This window comes from Cupressus sempervirens, chromosome 3, assembly GCF_028749045.1.
Source record: "Cupressus sempervirens isolate cs-2001-9-10 chromosome 3, ASM2874904v1, whole genome shotgun sequence".
Taxonomy (NCBI): domain Eukaryota; kingdom Viridiplantae; phylum Streptophyta; class Pinopsida; order Cupressales; family Cupressaceae; genus Cupressus; species Cupressus sempervirens.
Window position 1 is genome coordinate 200487825 of NC_143120.1, and position 6123 is coordinate 200493947.

General features: G+C 32.6%; 1 pseudogene; it reads right to left on the bottom strand.

Moving 5' to 3' along the window:
* Positions 1–718: 718 nt before the first annotated feature.
* Positions 719–3367, bottom strand: LOC149565513 (transcription factor MYB17 pseudogene; annotated as a pseudogene).
* Positions 3368–6123: the final 2756 nt, after the last annotated feature.

Sequence of the window (6123 nt, forward strand, 5' to 3'; positions counted from 1 at the left end):
TACATAAGATGTATAATATATAGAGAATCACCCACCATACACGCTAAAATTAAGGTGAAGATCTCACAAAGAAAACTGATGCTCTTCCTAATTACATTGAAGTCTCTTAATTTAGACAGGTGATGGTGAATGCAAAGTGGGGTTGTTCTTTAGTGAGGCTTCATGAAATTGATTTCCCTCTAGAATTAAACAGCAAGTCATCCATGAATCCCAGAATCACAGGGAGATGATTGAAAAATAACGCCTAACAATAAGAGTACAAAGTAGAAACAAAATTTCGGACTATTAATGTTGCAAAGAAGTGGAAATCTGATATTAAAAATAGTTGACGAGAAAACCTTGATAATGCAACTCTTATATCACATAAATAACATGAAACTGACCGCCAAACAAACCAGCTATCCTATTTCATGCATTTCCATTGAATTATTGAGGCAGGAATGCATAAAAGAGCAGCCTCATAGCATGGCAAGATATACAAGGCAAATTTAGTATCCCCTAAACTTCATCTTCTGTCCATAGATATCGACGCTTCATCTTCTGTTCATAGTTGTCCATAGATATCCACTTTCTGTCCATAGATATCCACTTATGATTTTACATTTCATTTGAGGGACAATTACACATTCCAACGGGTACACTAAAACGTACAAGGTGAAATCTCACAAAGAAAGGAGGATTTAACAGTCTGTTAATTTAAAGGCAAATTTAGTATCCCCTAAACTTCGTCTTCTGTCCATAGATATTGACGTACACAGTCCCAGTTATCATTGTCCTCATCCGCGCATACTCCTTGACATGCCCAATCTGACTCCAGCTGAGAATTCGAGCTAAGTTGTGCCATTTTGGAGGTGGTCTCAGCAGTATTAGTATTGCTATTGGTATTAGGGTAATCATGAAGAAACAGCTCCTCCCAGTCATCACTTCTAACAGAGTAGTTATTGTTTTTCCTTTCACCCAGCATTAATGAATTCATCTCTTCGTTGTGAGCAATTCCATTTGGGAGATCAGAACTGAATGTCCATTGGGGATCAGTTGTATGATTATCTAGATTAATTGTATCCTCACTACTGCTATTGTTACTCTTTGTCCTTTTCATATCAGAGTTCTCCCTGAAGGCCTTGCCTGCTTCCGAGCTCCAGAGCTTCAAGAAAAGATCACTCGGTTGCTTAGTGTTCTCCATCAGTTCATTCTCAGACGAGAAGATTGAATTTCGGGAGAGTCGTGATTCAGCTTCAAGCCTCGCCATCTCCCACTGTGATGCGTGTCTCAGTGCTGCTGTGGGCTGATTATTGCCCACCTCAGAATTGGGAGCATGCGTCGAAGGATCGAGTCCCATTCGCGCCAGCTTTTTCTTCAAATGGGTATTCCAGAAGTTCTTAATCTCATTATCAGTTCTTCCTGGCAGTTGAGAAGCTATTATAGACCACCTGTATAGAGTTTATTATTTTCAAATTAGCAATATCACTACTCCATCAGAATCATCAGCATCTCTAGTTGGTTTATCGGCTTGTTTTTACTACCTGTTGCCTAGAATTGTATGGAGGTGAAGGATACTTCTTTCTTCCTCTGCTTGAAAGTTGCCTCGCTTAATATCGGGTCTCAAGTAATTCGTCCAACGCAGGCGGCAACTCTTCCCACACCGAAGAAGCCCTGCATATGGTAATTGATATATCATCAAGTTACAACCAACCTCGCACAAGCAATGCTGCCACATGGGTTGGATGTTCCGGATAGAGTACGTTTAACTTCATTTATTGTGCACATGCAAATTTCTTTACAATGAATCAACCAAATACTTGTGTACTCCACGTCTAAGCAAATTGGTCAGGTTCGTACAAGTAACTACACACAAAACTTAAAGATGATGTCTACCTCTCTAAAGTAGACACCCATTAAGCATAGATATAGATATGTTTAAAATTGAAAATTCAATATGTATTAAATTATTAGGTGGAAAAAAATAAATAAATGAGATGGAGATAAATCTTAATAAACAGATGAAAGATGGATTCTGGGGACAGGCTAATCTCCATCCAAAATGCACTAAAGACAAAACAAAGTCATACTTTTTTTTTTTTCCTTTCAGATTCACGAAGCATAGATATTGTTTTTTCCAAACTACGCAGATCATGAAGATCAAAAGCTGAAATTTTCAGAAAGATTCATGATGTTTTCAATTTTTAAAAGAATGGTCAACTGTACAGTTTGTATGTTTGACTATTTATAGATTCTCTTAACATCAATATAATAGATCCATTTCTATGATCCACCATCTCAGTCATCCATGAAATCTTTGATCCTTAAGAAATATCACAGAGTTTGATCCAAAACATTGATGTTAAGAAAATGCACACACACTCATATCTAAAAATGCACAGCCAACAAATAACATTACTTAATTTTTAAACACAACCTACGAAATTCAAGTAATAATTTTTTAACTATACAAACTTCAAAATATGAACAACAAAATAAGACACATAAACTAAACTAGATATAATTTAGTATCTGAACCCAATTCAGTCTATCTAGTCCATGAAATCTCTGATCCTTAAGAAAGATCACAGAGTTTGACCCAAAACATTGATGTTAAGAAAATGCACACACACTCATATTTAAAAACAAACAGGCAACAAATAACATTACTTAATTTTTAAACACAACCTACAAAAATTCAAGTAATAATTATTTAACTATACAGACTTCAAAATGTGAACCAGATTGTCATTTTCTAAATACATAGACACCCATACACAACAAAATAAAACAGATAAACTAAACTAGATAAGTTAGTATCTGAATCCAATTCAGTCTAATTCAATCTATCTAGTTAACAATTAATTGTAAAAACTTAATACAGAGAATACTCAAACTTTATAATAACCTTAAGAACCAAATATATTTTCTACATATATTAGTAACATTAATAAACAAATAAAGTCTATATATACCCAAAGTTCAAAGGGCCCATATTGTTTTCTATCTATCTAGAAAACTAAAACTAAATATTCATTAGCAAATATCTTAATTCTCTGCCAGCTTTAGAAACAAGTAGCCCCATTAGTAAAACCTTAAATTCAGAAATTCCTTACCCAATAAACAAAATGTGTATCTAATTCCTTTGCCAAATAAGTATGTGTTAAATTCAAATGATTATACCTCAAATGATTATACGTGGCTTCTTCCTCAAATGAAACGAAAACAATATTTCATAGCGAGTAATATACAGACCAGCCTGTTTGGGAAGAGCACTCCAGCATCCGTGGCCATTTTTCTGAATGTATTCAAGCAGAAGTTTATCTTCTTCGGTTGTCCAGGGCCTCCTTTTCAGGCCAATTTTGTCACAGCATGGAGCTCTTGTCATTATTCTGATGTTTCCTTCTTCCACACCAGAATAAAATAAAGACAGTTTATATAAACAGTAAAATTGGCCGCACCAAATTAATTATAACTGTTGCACGCTTCAATAAAAGTACATTTTTTTCTCATCGTGCATACCACGTGGAGGAAGATTGTCCTCAAATTATATGCTACAAACTAAATATAAATGTGATCTTTGAAAATATTACCATTTGTTTTATTAATTGTGTTGAATTATATTTTGTTTAAGAATTATATTTTATGTGTTAATTTGTTTATATTTTTTTAGAATCTCCTTTTGGAAGGTTTTATATTCTATTCTTTTCACCTTATATTATTTAAACATATTTTATCATATGATTATTTAAAGATAACTATATTTTTTGGTTTATTTTGTAAACACGTCCATTCAAAAAACAAATATAAAGTCACCAAAATTGTAAAAAAAATGCGCGCTTTAAATTTTTCCACACAAAAAATAGTTTTTATTTTCAAATTTAAATTAATTCCATTTTTTTAAATTGAACTTTGATGCCTATTCAATATACTTATTAAACATTATAATACTAACAATTTTTTTAAATTTACAAAACATAAAGCTCAAATTTTTAATCAATATATTAATTATGAAATCTCTTAATTGTGAAGTTTAAGTGTTGCATCATTATGCTTTTTGTGAATGAACCAAAAAAAATTAGGCATTAAATATGTTATAAATTTAAAAAGTAAATTTGGTATTTGTATTTATTAACGATATTTGTATTTCAATTGTGAAGTTGAAGTGTCACATCATTATGCTTTCTGAACCACAAATTAACCAAAAAAAAATATTAAGCATTAAATATATTATTAATTTATATTAAGTCTAACAAATAGATTAAATTTTATTATAAATGAGTCCACCTACTAAATCATTTCATAATAAGATCAATAAATTCTTTTAATTGGGTAGATGACATGTGAAAATATTGTTCCATAACAAAAACTTTACAAGATTCCTTTAAGCCAATATAAATTAGCTCATTGTGAAGTTTCATTATGCTCTTTGTCAACTGAAATACATTATTAATTTATTTTAAATTTAACAAAGACATTCTAAATTATTCCACCTACTAAATCATTTCCTAATAAAAGAGATATTAACTGCCATATGATAAATTATTTCAATCTACAAATGTGGGTGTAAAAACATTGTCCCATAACCCAAAAAAATACTTTAGGGTTCGTTTGGCTGTGGGAATAGAAATATGGAAATAGGAATACATATTTTGGAATAGAAAATAAGGGTACATATTCATATTCTTTATTTGGTTCAACCAGAATTTGATGGGGAATTCACGGACCCAAGAATTTATATTTTCTAACATAAATAAAACTAAAATAGGAATACGTAATCCAATTCCACCTATTTAGGTGGAATTGCAAAACTTCATTTTTGGGCCAAAATTGGAATACATATTACTATTTTATTTTGTATTCCAATTCTGATTTGGTGCATCCAAATGAAGAATTCAAAATTCTAAGAATTTATATATGCCTATTCCACTTGTATTCTCGCACCCTTACAACATTCCTTTAAATGTAGATGTGAAGTGAAGGCAAGTGAATAGTGTAATGTACCTTGCCCTTGCACGTATGTTTGCATGTAAATAAATATTAGTTAACCATTACTTTTTGTATTTAGAAATTAATTGTTTAAAATTTTATTTATTAAATATTTTTGAATGATGGAAAGAGTAATTTATTGTAATTTGGAAGGCAGAATTCCACATTGTCCAAATAAGAGAGATTTGCTTCCGAGTGAATGTATGTGTCAAAGGCCCTTAAATAATTTAAGAGCCAGTCTCTACCAGGATCCTCAATTATTCCTCTCCATCTTAGCAAGAAGTTAATGCCTGCTTCCATCCTTGGCCACTCTTTGACAAGCTGAATGTTGTCCCTGATTACCAAATATGGTCGCCTTGGGCTTCTAGTGAGCTCTAGACTATCCAACTCATATTCCATGTATGCTTCAGGAAGGGGGATCCAAAGCCTAGCATCAATGTTAGCTACCATTATCTCAAACCCTAGCAACGAACAGGGGTCAAAAATATTGTAGCTCAATCTAACAATGTCCCATTTCTCCACCCCTACCCTAACTAGGTAGCCTACCCATAGCCCTAAAATATCACTATTTGTCATCCACGAATACTCATAATCAAAAACCCCCACACTCAGCACTCTACTAACTACAATTTGGCTCATGTCATCTATTGGCCAAAATAACTTATTCCATCTCTCTTGCTTAATTGGACCGCAGAAGGCCATGGTGTGGTTTTTGAACACATGATAAAGACATATTTGTATCCATGGAAGAAATAGATTTGTAGACCACTGGCTATAGTGAATATAAACACTTTCGAGCTGAAGCTACTAGTTATATATATTTACGAAGGAGAAATCTAGAAATAGAAATAATGACAAGGATGCCCTATTGGGTTTAGAAATGCCAGTCAAAGTCATAATTGAGTAGATTTTCATACATGAGAGAGAGAGATATGCCTCATAATCTGGTACAAGGCTCGCTTTAATGATTAATAAAATCTCGATAGGGGAATACGATGGGAAACAACTTAGGTGAAAGAATATCATAAGTTTTGGTTATAAATTAATAAGTTTTCTCCATTGGTTCCTTTATTAGCTAAGCTATCAGCTTCCTTGTTGCCTTCTCTATAGATATGCAAGAATCTTACTTCTTCAAATTTTCCTAATAGTTTGAGT